Raw genomic sequence first — 14,306 nt, 5'->3', positions numbered from 1 at the left:
ATTCTGGGAAGTATTGTGCAGGTTCCAGATTTGAGTTCTGCTTACAGATCAAACCGATCCTTTGCAGACTGACAAGTGTGCACAGATCCTATAAATAAAGGATCCGTGAACATTTCAGTTTCTCTGATGCAGAAATGGCACTTTATCGGCTAGTGGGAACGTATGTAGCAATAGAAGCCCTGGACTTTGGGCAACACATGGACCTTCCTCCAGTCTCTGCATTAACTGTTTATTAGTGCTACAGGGGTAATGATCACCTCCAGGGGCATAGCAATAGGGGTTGCAGAGGTTGCAACCGCATCGGGGCCCTTGGGCCAGAGGGGCCCCGAAGGACCCTCCCTCAACTACAGTTTTAGCTCTCTATTGGTCCTGTGCTCATAATAACCACTTCTATAGATACTTTGAATGATGGTAATCAAACTGTTCCCCATCCCCTTTTTTCACCTCTGACACTGTAGTTGCCATTGGCAGGTTTTGGTGCACCGTATCAATTGTTATGTATAGAGTGCTTGGGGGGGGGGGGGGGGGGGCATTGTAAAACTTGCATCGGGGCGCAAAGCTCCTTAGCTACGCCACTGATCACCTCTATGTGTGCTTTGATAGAGGGATTAATAAACCATTCCTTTTCCTCTGTTTATACCTCCATCACACAGAAAACTGGGCTAGAGGAACTTTTTAAACGATCATATGCATTAGCATGAGAGGCTGAACCAGGGCTTGAAGTTTAGAGCCCACTTTTCCATGGAACATAATTGTATTCCCATGAAGCACCCACAGCGAGCGTTTACCTTTAATAAATGAAGGATCTGATATGACTGTTTTCTAACCCAAGACAATCAGTAACAAAAAAAACTCCCAGTTTTGCTGGACCACTTGGGGTCTTTAGAGTTCTCCACTATTGTCACCTTAGTAAATCAATCCCTCTTTAACGTTTCACAAATGATACAAATAACAGCCATTTAACACAGCACACATAGGGATCACTGCACAATCTATAAGATGTGTGGCTGATATACTGTATTCTTACATAATTTACAGTCAACACTGGACTGCAGCCAGCCGGACCTGCTCCTAATGGCTTTTACTCAGGGATGACAATGAATGCCTGATTGCACTGTTCCATAGGGGTCAATGACTGGCTAATGGAGCTCGCAATACCAAGAAAGCAGGACAAATGGACAGTTGTACATGCATCAGGTGTTTCAATCTATAGCTCTCTGAACTATGAATGTGAGTTAAATGCATCTACAGCAGCAATAATAGTCAGAGGAAGGGGTGAATGTCTAATTTCATGTACCATCTAAAACTGCAAAGATCCCCTTCTGCAAAGTACTAGCTCTGTGCAGTGCAGAGAAGATCTTCACAGAGGGTATATTTCTGGCAGGGTAACTGAAGCCTGGAATACAACCAATGAGAAATTCCAATACTGTTGAATGAACTCTCTTCAAACACAACTTTTGTCAATAGTTTTGACATAAGGTGGTTGATTCACTAAGCGTATTTATTTTCACCTTACCTGTAAGGAGAGCTAATTCATGAGACAAACAAATAAGGAGAGATTATTCATGAGGCAAACAGCTAAAGGGAGATACATTATGAGTTAAGTCAAATCAGGAGAGATAAATCATGAGTTCAGTTAGATAAGGGCAGGAAAATCATGAGCTAATAAGAAGGATGAGATAATTAAACTTAAAGACATATAAAAAACAGACAGCACCAACTGCCCCTATCTATAAACACACCCACTGACAATGTGATAGGCTAGAAGGTTGGATATATAGTGCATGCTTGGCACAAGGCGACCAGGTTCACGGGCAGGAGATTGTCATGGCCATGACAATGACATCACACTATGGGAGGGGTTTCACCTCAATATCAGACACATAGTGGTCCGTGATGGACTATTAGAGAAAAGGTCAAGATTTCATGCGGGAAAGGAGATTTCTGCTAAAGGTTATCTTAAAATGCTGCAATCCTTACGCCTGCATTCTAACTGTATTATCAGTAATCTACCTTTTATATATAAGCACTCAGGATGATCTGTCAGATTGGTGTGGCTCAGCCTGCTGCTGCCCACTGCTTTAGTCTATGTTATCAGTGCCAAGATATGTGGTGTTAATGGCTGGTATAAGATTCAAGTTGTGGATTCACTTAACAGGCTGTGAGAGTGCTTATGGGTTGGTGAAGGCACCTGTGCAACCCACAATATCACTTCAGAAAGTCACACGGGGATTCCTAGCCACAGTTATGGGCTTCATGAGATTTGATGGTTTCAATGTATCTGGACTGAGACAGCCGACACACAGCAGCAGATAAAGCTGAACCTGACAGCAAGGTGTTTACTGGGCACATGCTACACACAATGGTAACACAACACACTAGTCACCATTGATTCTCACATAAGATGAACAACAAATCCCAGAAGTCCTATTAATAAGCTGGTAGGCCTCCATAATCCACTTTCTTTTCAGCACATCAGACATTAAAAGCCCCTATAAAATCACAGACCTTAGCAGGATAATGGATGGACAAAAGGGTTCAGACTCCCCAGTAGTAAACTTTTAGCAGGATACTTGGACTCAACTCAGGTCCCTCTGACACTCTTGGCAGCCTCCTCAACTGAACACAGCTGACCACCTTTTAACTCTCTCCACTCCTTTTGATAAGCAGGAAATCCTTTAAGGAAACAGGCAATACTCATGATAAAACAAGAAAGTGATTTTACTTCATCTGACCCTCTAAATAGGTTTCAGTCAGATACACACTCAGCTGAAGAGAGCAGCACAGTACTGCCACAACAGCAGGCAAAGCAGTCGATGTATGTTTTTCTAAATAGTTCACCTTAGGATGAAAGAGAGAATTTGTCAGACTGCATAAATGGCTGCAAAGATCATCAGCAGAGGCGTATCTAGGCAATATAGCGCCCATGGCAAACATTGAGATTGCGCCCCCCCCCAAGTAGTCACATGCCTCCAGATAATCAAGTAGTCACTGCCTCCAATTACATTTTTAATTAGTAGTTTTTATTAAGAAGTTACACACCTCCAGATGCAATAATTCAGTAACCAGGTGCCTCACAATAAGCATTACAGTCAGGGGCATCAAGATCAAATAATTAGGTAGCCAAGTGCGGCAAAAGTTAGATTGTAAGCTCCTCTTGCACAGCCAGCCCGATCCCCTCCTCCCCACACAAGGTATACCTGCACCCCTGTAACAGAATTAGCAAATGCATTGCAGAGGACAAATGATTCCGATGATAAATCACAACTAAATGATATCCCTGTGATGGTAAATTAGATGAGACAACAGAGTCTAACAGCATCTAATTCTGGATATCCTGCTACTGTAACATCATCACTTCACTAATGCCAAACATTGCTTCATACAAGAGTCCCAGAAATCAGCCTCCTGTGATGTAAAGAAAACCAGCCTATATTGAGCAGAATAATAAAACGTGATTCTGTAATATTATACATTGTTATTATACCACCAAAAGTGTGGATGGAATCACATAAGCAAATTACAATGATAGCAAGAGGCCCTGTAGTGACATGTAACAGAGTGCAGTAAAGAGGCCCTGTAGTGACATATAGCAGAATGCAGTAAAGAGGCCCTGTAGTGACATATAGCAGAATGCTGTAAAGAGGCCCTATAGTGACATGTAGCAGAGTGCAGTAAAGAGACCCTGTGGTGACAAATAGCAGAATGCAGTAAAGAGGCCCTGTGGTGACATATAGCAGAGTGCAGTAAAAAAGGCCCTGTAGTGACATATAGCAGAATGCAGTAAATAGGCCCTGTAGTGACATATAGCAGAATGCAGTAAAGAGGCCCTGTAGTGACATATAGCAGAATGCAGTAAAGAGGCCCTGTAGTGACATATAGCAGAATGCAGTAAAGAGGCCCTGTAGTGACATGTAGCAGAGTGCAGTAAAGAGGCCCTGTAGTGACATATAGCAGAATGCAGTAAAGAGGCCCTGTAGTGACATATAGCAGAGTGCAGTAAAGAGACCCTGTAGTGACATGTAGCAGAGTGCAGTAAAGAGGCCCTGTAGTGACATATAGCAGAATGTAGTAAAGATGCCCTGTAGTGACATATAGCAGAAAGCAGTAAAAAGGGCCCTGTAGTGACATATAGCAGAATGCAGTAAAGAGGCCCTGTAGTGACATATAGGAGAATGCAGTAAAGAGGCCCTGTAGTGACATGTAGCAGAGTGCAGTAAAGAGGCCCTGTAGTGACATATAGCAGAAAGCAGTAAAAAGGGCCCTGTAGTGACATATAGCAGAAAGCAGTAAAAAGGGCCCTGTAGTGACATATAGCAGAATGCAGTAAAGAGGCCCTGTAGTGACATGTAGCAGAATGCAGTAAATAGGCCCTGTAGTGACATATAGGAGAATGCAGTAAAGAGGCCCTGTAGTGACATGTAGCAGAGTGCAGTAAAGAGGCCCTGTAGTGACATATAGCAAAAAGCAGTAAAAAGGGCCCTGTAGTGACATATAGGAGAATGCAGTAAAGAGGCCCTGTAGTGACATGTAGCAGAGTGCAGTAAAGAGGCCCTGTAGTGACATATAGCAGAAAGCAGTAAAAAGGGCCCTGTAGTGACATATAGCAGAAAGCAGTAAAAAGGGCCCTGTAGTGACATATAGCAGAATGCAGTAAAGAGGTCCTGTGGTGACATATAGCAGAATGCAGTAAAGAGGCCCTGTAGTGACATATAGTAGAATGCAGTAAAGAGGCCCTGTAGTGACATATAGTAGAATGCAGTAAAGAGGTCCTGTAGTGACATATAGTAGAATGCAGTAAAGATGTCCTGTGGTGACATATAGCAGAGTGCAGTAAAGAGGTCCTGTGGTGACATATAGCAGAATGCAGTAAAGAGGTCCTGTGGTGACATATAGCAGAATGCAGTAAAGAGGTCCTGTGGTGACATATAGCAGAATGCAGTAAAGAGGTCCTGTAGTGACATATAGCAGAATGCAGTAAAGAGGTCCTGTGGTGACATATAGCAGAATGCAGTAAAGAGGCCCTGTATTGACATATAGCAGAATGCAGTAAAGAGGCCTTGTGGTGACATATAGCAGAAAGAAGTAAAGAGGCCCTGAGACTTGCAAAAGGAGGAGGGATGAAGTGCTCACCTCTACCACATTCCCGGCTCTCTGTTCCTGGACCGGAGTTAGATTTTCGCCACCTCCGCATCTTGTGCCTCCCTCCCATGGTAGATGCCTCCGGTCTTCCGCGCCCCCGCCCGCCGGCTCTCTGTCCCTGCTGTCAGTCAGACTTTAGTTTAGTAGCAAGAGGCGAGACAGAGAGGGCGCACACTTCCCGCCCGGTGCGCTTCAAATGCAGGAAGTAGTTGATGACGTCACTTCCGCATGTGACGCGACGGGTGTATGGAGTGCGCCCTCTCTGTCTCGCCTCTTGCCGCTAAACTAAAGTCTGAAAGCAGGGACAGAGAGCCGGCGGGTGGGGGCGCGGGAGACCGGAGGGATCTAGCATGGATGGGAGGGAGGGCTGGGAAGCACAAGATGCGAAAGTGGCGAATAGCATATCCCCCATGGAAAGGAACGAGGGGGGGGGGGGGGCGCGGGGGACCGGAGGCATAGTGATAGTGGAAAGAGCGGCAAGGATGCGTAGGTGGCAGGCAGCATGGGGGCAGGCATGGCGCCCATGGTGTGCTGGCGCCCATGGCACTAGCCATGCCTGCACCCCTCTAGATCCGCCACTGGGGGGACCGGAGGCATAGTGATAGTGGAAAGAGCGGCAAGGATGCGTAGGTGGCAGGCAGCATGGGGGCAGGCATGGCGCCCATGGTGTGCTGGCGCCCATGGCACTAGCCATGCCTGCACCCCTCTAGATCCGCCACTGATCATCAGCTTATAGCTACTGGGACTCTTACTCAACTATGTGTGCTTTAAAAGGTAGATAAACAATCAGTATGGGGAATGGGATGATTCCCCAAGGTGCGAGCAGGCAATTCAAATGGAGTTCAGGCAGCTCAAGGATCCACTTAAACAGACTAAAAGAAACAAACAAGAGCACTCTGTGAGATCAAATAATATAAAACAATGGCTGTCCTAACCAGGACAGGTCCAGGTCTATCCTTAGAGGCCACCCAGAGAGCCTGGTACCCGGCTGCCTTAAAGGGGACACATGCGATCTTTGGCTGATACACCAACAGCCAACATCTTCCAGGTGAGACCTGTCCTGGATAGGACAGCGGTTGTTTTATTTTATTTGATATCTCAGAGCTCTAAAAAAGTAGACAAGGTTAATAGTATGGGGGACTTCTAATGTTATATAGTTACTTCATAAAAGGGGGTGAGGTTGACCATAGCAACCCTCACATATATAAATAGGGTGATTTATGATCCCACACTAGTTTATCATAAAAGGGGAACGGATATATTTTAAACTTTCTGCCAAAGCATCCACGTCATCCAGAAAATCCCTCAGTGGGCTCAGTTCAAATAAGCCTTAATGGGAAATTCTCATTTACATGTCGATGCTGGCTGGTCTAGTCAGCTTGTGTCAGGGAAGTGACAAGTACAAACAGCAGGGTGACATTCTGCAAACAAAAAATATATAAGAAAAGGTAAGTGAAAATAAAAAGGTATAACGTACAATGAAACTATGAGAAGAAAGTGTTGGAGATGCCTCAATAAGTCAGCTAAAAGAAGACAAAGGTACCTAGTCATTGCTAGAATAGGCAACTGCTACAAATACAGAAGAAGTATTTGTCTACCCTTCCGTACTTAGGTACAGTAACCAGGAACTGGTTACTTGTCAGACGTCTTTAAAACCCCTTACCCCCTTGCAAGTATGAAAAAATGTAGTACAACTAATGTGTAATATATTTTTTCTTTTTATGTTGATTGTTTTCTTTAGGATTCTTCCTCCAGAATTGCCATCTTGATCCACTGCTTAGCCGAAAAGTTCTTATTTTGACTGCAGAATTGCACCCTTGTAGAGTTGCTACAAAATTGTCTTTCAGCTTGCTTTGGGACTCGTCAGTTTGACTGAAGTCGATGTCCTCCGGTATCCTTTTAGCCTGCATTTACGGTAGTCTTTGTTTATCTTGACTGAAGAGAAATGAAATCCAGAGTCTTACATTGAATCTCAGTGCTCGACTGATGTAGCCCTGCTGGCCATTTCCACTTTTACATATGGTATGCAGTGGAACCAGTGACATTTCAGAGAAACCTTTATAAAAGCAGTAGTCAAGCTCTAAGACTTATACTGGATGTGTCCTCAAGATCACCAAACTGTTTTTGGCAGGTCTGGTTTGCTATTTACATTTTCATTGCATTGCATAACTTAATGTTTGATTGGATCTTGCTTCACCACTTGAACATATCCAGCTTCTATCTTCAAGTACTTTCAAGTATGTTGTTTCACAGCATCAAATATCCTGTTTAAATGCCTAATAGCATTCCATGTTGTTTTTGCGGACATGTAGCATTTCTTTGCCTAGCAAATAATATACCAAAATACTAGCAGTTTATAAACCTGTATTGTTAGAATGTGGTCAGTTGAGGACATGTTGTGCAACGGTTTTTTTTTTTTATACAAGTTCTTTTTTTTCATCTTTGTATGCATTACGTCATTGAGTATGCTTACATTTGTGCCTGGTGGTAATTTGATATATAGAATGCATATTAAGGGTCCTATTTTTAAACAGGGCAAAAAGGCTGTTCAACAGAAAAGTTATGTTATTTCTGAGGAAATAGCTGCACTTTTCAGATTGTTAGATTTATGAAAGTGGCGATCAGCTGAAAACCATTGCCACTTTTCAGTCTGATTGCCACTTTTATATGATTGCCAGCGTCGCCAGGAATCCACAATCAAAATGTCTGATCACCATGTCTATAAAGTGGCAAACAGTCTGATTGTGATAGAGACTGCCAAATAGCATTCACCAGTTTTAAAGTGGAGGACACCATGGCCTACAATGGGGAAGAATAGAGCTCGTTTAACCCCACTGTTCCCAATTTCACAACTTTAACCAATTCAAGAGAAGGGCAAGTTTAGGTGTTTAGCACTGGATCAGTGTAACTACTAATACTTTTTATGCTTGCACAGGCCCGGGAAAAGAGTAATAGCATTATGTCTCGTCTCCGAACAGTAGTGGTAGGCAAATCCTTCTAGGCAAGATGAATCAAGAAATTATTGATATGCGCTGTCTAATTCGTTCATGTTGTTTTATACATTGTGAGCCTGCTGGTCATCTTATCTATCTATCTATCTATCTATCTATCTATCTATCTATCTATATATATACACATATACACATACAGTGGTGTGAAAAACTATTTGCCCCTTCCTGATTTCTTATTCTTTTGCATGTTTGTCACACTTAAATGTTTCTGCTCATCAAACACCGTTAACTATTAGTCAAAGATAACATAATTGAACACAAAATGCAGTTTTAAATGATGGTTTTTATTATTTAGTGAGGAAAAAAAACTCAAAACCTACATGGCCCTGTGTGAAAAAGTGATTGCCCCCCCTTGTTAAAAAATAACTTAACTGTGTTTTATCACACCTGAATTCAATTTCTGTAGTCCCCCCAAGGCCTGATTACTGCAACACCTGTTTCAATCAAGAAATCACTTAAATAGGAGCTATCTGACACAGAGAAGTAGACCAAAAGCACCTCAAAAGCTAGACATCATGCCAAGATCCAAAGAAATTCAGGAACAAATTAGAACAAAAGTACTGTAACTGAGATCTATCAGTCTGGTAAAGGTTATAAAGCCATTTCTAAAGCTTTGGGACTCCAGCGAACCACAGTGAGAGCCATTATCCACAAATGGCAAAAACATGGAACAGTGATGAACCTTCCCAGGAGTGGCTGGCCGACCAAAATTACCCCAAGAGCGCAGAGAAAACTCATCCGAGAGGCCACAAAAGGCCCCAGGACAACATCTAAAGAACTGCAGGCCTCACTTGCCTCAATTAAGGTCAGTGTTTACAACTTCACCATAAGAAAGAGACTGGGCGAAAACGGCCTGCATGGCAGATATCCAAGGCACAAACCACTTTTAAGCAAAAAGAACATTAAGGCTTGTCTCACTGTTGCTAAAAAAACAGCTCAATGATTGCCAAGACTTGTGGGAAAATACCTCGTGGAACGCCGAGACAAAAGTTGAACTTTTTGGAAAGTGCGTGTCCTGTTAAATCTGTCGTAGAAGTAACACAGCATTTCAGCAAAAGAACATCATACCAACAGTAAAATATGGTGGTGGTAGTGTGATGGTCTGGGTTTTTTTTGTTGCTTCAGGACCTAGAAGGCTTGCTGTGATAGATGGAACCATGAATTCTACTGTCTACCAAAAAATCCTGAAGGAGAATGTCTGGCCATCTGTTCGTCAACTCAAGCTGAAGCGATCTTGGGTGCTGCAGCAGGACAATGACCCAAAAGACACCAGCAAATCCACCTCTGAATGGCTGAAGAAAAACTAAATGAAGACTTTGGAGTGGCCTAGTCAAAGTCCTGACCTGAATCCTATTGAGATGTTGTGGCATGACCTTAAAAAGGCAGTTCATGCTAGAAAACCCTCAAATAAAGCTGAATTACAACAATTCTGCAAAGATGAGTGGGCCAAAACTCCTCCAGAGCGCTGTAAAAGACTTGTTGCAAGTTATCGCAAACGCTTTATTGCATTTATTGCTGCTAAGGGTGGATTAGGTTCAGGGGGCAATTTCTTTTTCAGACAGGGCCATGTAGGTTTTGAGTTTTTTTTCTCACTAAATAATAAAAACCATCATTTAAAACTGCATTTTGTGTTCAATTATGTTATCTTTAACTAATGGTTAACGGTTTTTGATGAGCAGAAACATTTAAGTGTGACAAACATGCAAAAGAATAAGAAATCAGGAAGGGGGCAAATAGTTTTTCACACCACTGTATATACACACACACACACATACACAGGAAGTTACTGCTTGCTTAGCAGTTGGAAACAGTCATTATTTCCCACAATGCAACAAGCTTCACAAAGAGGAACCTTGGCCATGGCATCACACTATGGGGGAGGGGTTTCACTACAATATCAGCCATACAATTGTCCTTGATGATCTATTCTAAAAAAAAAAAAAAAAAAAAAAAAAAGATGTCTCGTGGGAAAGGAGGTATCGGATACTGATTAGAATGAAGTTCAATCCTGGGCTAAAGTTCCTCTTTAACCTCCATGGCGGTGCATTTCTGTCTGGAATTATGAGTCAAAAGCGGTACATTTTTTTAAGAATTCTTAAGTCATAACTCACAAAAATATGTCAGATTAAAAGCCTGGTAGACATTCTACATATAAATAAAAGACTGGAACACAAAATTGTTGAATTAATTAAATGTATGAATAAATAAAATAAATAAATAAAAAAATTGTGAAACTGCAGAGAGTAGTCAAAATCCAGGCAAAAATCAGTAACAGTAAGGCTGAAGCACTTCGCTCAGAAGCAGTTGGAGACCAAATGGCTATATTGTTAACATCCTGTGCTTTCAAATGAGCTTATCCATGGCAGTCAGGTGACATGGTGAAAAATCAAATTGCAACTTGTAATTAGAGACAAATGAGGCGGAATTAGACAAGCTAAACTCTCTCTCTCTCTCTCTCTCTCTCTCTCTCTCTCTCTCTCTCTCTCTCTATATATATACACATACAGTATGGGTGAGGGGGATCCCGTCAACCATGGGGGAGCAGCCTGGGTCACGCTAACTAGCGTGGCGGGGCAGCGCGCGGTGGTTTGGGGCCAGCCCGCGCTGAGCTCGGTCTTACCTCTTTAGGCCTGTGAATCTCAGCCCGAGCTCAGCGCAGGGTTACCGCCAGCCAAGAGGGTTAAAGTGTACATGTGCTGAAGCTTGGGTACAAAATTTGATAATTACCTAAAGTGAGGGAAGCCTCAGGATCGAGGTTTCCCTCTCTATTCTAAGGTCCCCTGTCGCTGAGAGTGCCCCTCCTCCCCGGAGATTAGCAAGTAGCAACAATGCATTGCCGCTAATCATATCGGGCCCGCGCAGCTGCTCGTCCCGATTCATGGACGTGCATTAGATGTACGGGACCAACCGCACATGCTGAGGACTCCGTGCTACTGCGCATGCATGGACGGGCCTGATGTGGTGGGGGGCCGCGTTCTGCAACCAGGGTTTTGAAATTAGTAAGGGAAGCCTCAATAGGCACGTGCCGTGGCGAGAAATGGGCGCGACCAAAGCATGATGTGGGTGGAGCCAAATACAAGCAGTTTCTAGGCTAAATTACACCCAGGGCTAGGGTGTAAAATGCACCCCCAACATGGAGATAGGTATAGGTGCCCGCAGTATAGGTAGCCAGCTATAGGTCCTCCCCAGTATAGGTAGCCCATATAGTTGCCCCCAGTATAAGTTAGATAGGTAGGTGCCCCCATATAGGTTAAATAGGTTGGTGCCCCCATATAGGTTAGATAGGTAGGTTCCTCCAATATAGGTAGCCAGTATATTTGCCCCAGTATAGGTTAGATAGATAAGTGCCCCCATATATGTTAGATAGGTAGGTGCCTCCAATATAGGTAGCCAGCATAGTTGCCCCCAGTATAGGTTAGATAGATAGGTTCCTCCAGTATAGGTTAGCTAGTATAGTTGCCCCCAGTATAGATAGGTAGGTGCCCCCAGTATAGGTTAGATAGGTAGGCAGGTGCCTGCAGTATAGATTAGATAGATAGGTGCACGCAGTATAAGTTAGATAGGTATGTACCCCTCAGTATAGGTTAGATAGGTATATGCCCACAGTATAGATTAGATAGGTATATGCCCCCAGTATAGGTTAGATAGGTATATGCCCCCAGTATAGGTTAGATAGGTAGGTACCCCTCATTATAGGTTAGATAGGTATATGCCTCCAGTATAGGTTAGATAGGTCTATGCAGGGCCGGCCTTAGGTTTCACAGCGCCCTGAGCGAAACTTGATTTTCGTGTGCCCCCCCCTTCATCCTCTTCCCGCGTGCACGCACACACAGGCCCATATGCAATTCACCTTTTCTCCTGAGATATCTCCTAGGACAGTGGTTCCCAACCTTTTTGACGTTGTGACACAAATTTTCAGATCTCTGTGACACGTCACACATATATAATAGAAAAAATACTATTAATAACCATGAATGGATACAAAGAGTGCATTATCCTGAATACACTTAAAAATGAAGGCTAGAACCTTTCAGGAATATTAATAAAAACAATCAGTGGGACAGTTTGCTGCCCCCCCATTTCGAATGATAGCACAGCACTGACAATTTGCACCACGCGTTACGGCCGCAGTGCGGCCCCCAACGCCCTCAGACTCAGTATGGGTAGGTAGCCAGGTATAGGTGCTCCCAGTATAGGATCTCATGTGTAGGTTCCCTCAACATAGGTTGCCAAGCATAGGTTCCCCCCAGTATAGGAAGTCAGTTGAAGGTCTCCATCCCCCCCCCATAGGTAGCGAAGCGTAGGTGCCTCCAGTATAGGTAGCCAGCTATAGGTGCCCCAAGTATAGGAAATCAGGTGTAGGTGCCCTCAGTATAGGCAACCAGCTATAGGCGCCCCCTTGGAAGCCGGCGCCCTGAGCGACCGCTTCGGTCGCTCAGGTCAAAGGCCGGCTATGGGTCTATGCCCCCAGTATAGGTTAGATAGGTATATGCCCCCACTATCGATTAGATAGGTATATGCCCCCAGTATAGGTTAGATAGGTAGGTACCCCTCATTAAAGGTTAGATAGGTCTATGCCCCCAGTATAGGTTAGATAGGTCAATGCCCCCAGTATAGGTTAGATTGGTATATGCCCCCAGTAGAGGTTAGATAGGTATATGCCCCCAGTATAGGTTATATTTGTAGGTGCCTCCAGTATAGGTTAGATAGGTCTATGCCCCCAGTATAGGTTAGATTGGTATATGCCCCCAGTAGAGGTTAGATAGGTATATGGCCCCAGTATAGGTTAGATTGGTAGATGCCCCCAGAATAGATTAGATAGGTATATGCCCCCTGTATAGGTTAGATTGTTATATGCCCCCAGTATAGGTTAGATAGGTATATGCCCCCAGTATAGATTAGCTAGGTATATGCCCCCAGTATAGGTTAGATAGGTATATGCCCCCAGTATAGGTTAGATAGGTATATGCCCCCAGTATAGGTTATATTTGTAGGTGCCCCCAGTATAGATTAGATAGGTATATGCCTCCAGTATAGGCTAGATAGGTATATGCCCCCAGTATAGGTTAGATAGGTATATGCCCCCAGTATAGGTTAGATAGGTATATGCCCCCAGTATAGGTTAGATAGGTATATGCCCCCAGTATAGGTTAGATTGGTATATGCCCCCAGTATAGGTTAGATAGGTATATGCCCCCACTATAGATTAGATAGGTATATGCCCTCAGTATAGGTTAGATTGGTATACACCCCCAGTAGATTGGTGTGCGCAGCAGCGGGAGGAGCGGGGAGAAAGAAGTTTCCACTTACCTGCCTGGATCCTGCACAGAGCTTCTATCTTCAGCCTCGGCGCGCATCGCATTGGTAAGAGCTAGCATAACAGCATGTCATCACAGGGGGTGCTGTTACCATAGCGACAGACGGCGTGACAGGAAGTAGATAGAAGCTGTCAGGATTGAGGAAGGTAAGAGGAAACTTCTCTCTCCCCGCCGCTCCGCCTGGTGCCTGCTGCCCGCCGCCAGCAGCAGAGCGAGGCCCCCCCGCAGTGTGAGGCCCCAAGCAGGGGCGTGCCTCGTCTGTATGCTGGCGGTGCCCCTGCCTCTAGGACAGTGGTCTCAAACTCAATGTACCTGGGGGGCCGCAGGAGGCAAGGTCAGGATGAGGCTGGGCCGCATAAGGAATTTCACAATCGCGGCACATCGCCGCCTCTGCCCGCCCCTCTTACTCTTCCTTCACAGAGAGGGGCGGGGAGAGGCGGCGATCCATGCGGCGATCGACATCAGGAGGGGCAGAGCTGAAGCTGAAAGCTCTGCCCCTTCCAGGAAATGCCGGCGGATTGCCCCCGGGCAATTTGGGGGCTCTGCAGCCCTCGTTTAGCGGCGGGGATGCGGCGGATTACTTGGGAGCACTGAAGCGAACTATAAGGAAGCTTTTGCCGGCGAGGGCCACAAAATATTGTATCGAGGGCCGCAAATGGCCCGCGGGCCGCGAGTTTGAGACCCCTGCTCTAGGACATACTCAATATTGCATGATTGCTCCACCATTTGTGTGCCGTCTCCTTCTTGCTACAGTGTAAAGTGTTTAGCAGGGGGTGGTGTCCCTGCTGAGACCTGCAACGGCGTCACTGTGACAGAGTCCAGTTACCTGGCCAGA

At 44.6% G+C, this 14,306-nt stretch overlaps 1 protein-coding gene and 1 long non-coding RNA gene across 21 annotated transcripts in view; one reads left to right on the top strand and one right to left on the bottom strand.

The window, feature by feature from the left end:
• The window catches only part of PTPRT (protein tyrosine phosphatase receptor type T), an 852,204-nt gene that overhangs the window by 258,536 nt on the left and 579,362 nt on the right, over window positions 1–14,306 (bottom strand). The gene's annotated exons all lie outside the window — the stretch shown is intronic.
• The window catches only part of LOC137541533 (uncharacterized), a 62,856-nt gene that overhangs the window by 38,659 nt on the left and 9,891 nt on the right, over window positions 1–14,306 (top strand). For 7 of the 9 annotated variants that reach the window (XR_011025199.1, XR_011025196.1, XR_011025194.1 and 4 more), the window contains one exon: window positions 6,884–7,033. This is a non-coding gene — a long non-coding RNA (uncharacterized lncRNA). Of the gene's footprint in view, window positions 1–6,883; window positions 7,274–14,306 lie in introns of all 9 variants that reach the window. The other 2 variants (XR_011025197.1, XR_011025195.1) reach the window with 2 other exon arrangements.

The sequence above is a fragment of the Hyperolius riggenbachi genome, chromosome 12 (genome assembly GCF_040937935.1).
Source record: "Hyperolius riggenbachi isolate aHypRig1 chromosome 12, aHypRig1.pri, whole genome shotgun sequence".
NCBI classification, from domain to species: domain Eukaryota; kingdom Metazoa; phylum Chordata; class Amphibia; order Anura; family Hyperoliidae; genus Hyperolius; species Hyperolius riggenbachi.
Note: the sequence above shows the minus strand (reverse complement) of the source record. Positions and strands in the feature narration are given on the sequence as shown.